This window comes from Jatropha curcas, chromosome 1 (assembly GCF_041381405.1).
Source record: "Jatropha curcas cultivar XTBG-Jc1 chromosome 1, XTBG_Jcur_1.0, whole genome shotgun sequence".
Classification (NCBI taxonomy): domain Eukaryota; kingdom Viridiplantae; phylum Streptophyta; class Magnoliopsida; order Malpighiales; family Euphorbiaceae; genus Jatropha; species Jatropha curcas.
The window spans coordinates 3,509,661-3,510,014 of NC_143151.1; positions in this window are offsets into that span (position 1 = coordinate 3,509,661).

Below are 354 nucleotides of genomic sequence, written 5' to 3' on the forward strand. Positions count from 1 at the left end.
GAGCAATTTTGTAATTAAAATTTTAATTTATCATTTTTTGAACATTTATTTATATTAGTTTATTTCATATTTTTAATGGAAAGATAATTTTATTTTTTTAATTCTTTTATTTATTGATTCAATATAATATAATTTTTTAAACAATTTGAATATATAAGTAAATATGTATTTGCAGTTAATAGATATCCATAGATACTCATGGATAACGAGTACTCATAGGTAAATCCGAACACATTGGATTTGGGTATGGGTATAATATTCTCTGCTCGATAAAGTATTGGGTAGGGTATGGAGATAGAGACAGAGTTTCGATTAGAGTACAGGGATTGCACCACCCGATCCGAACTCTGCCCA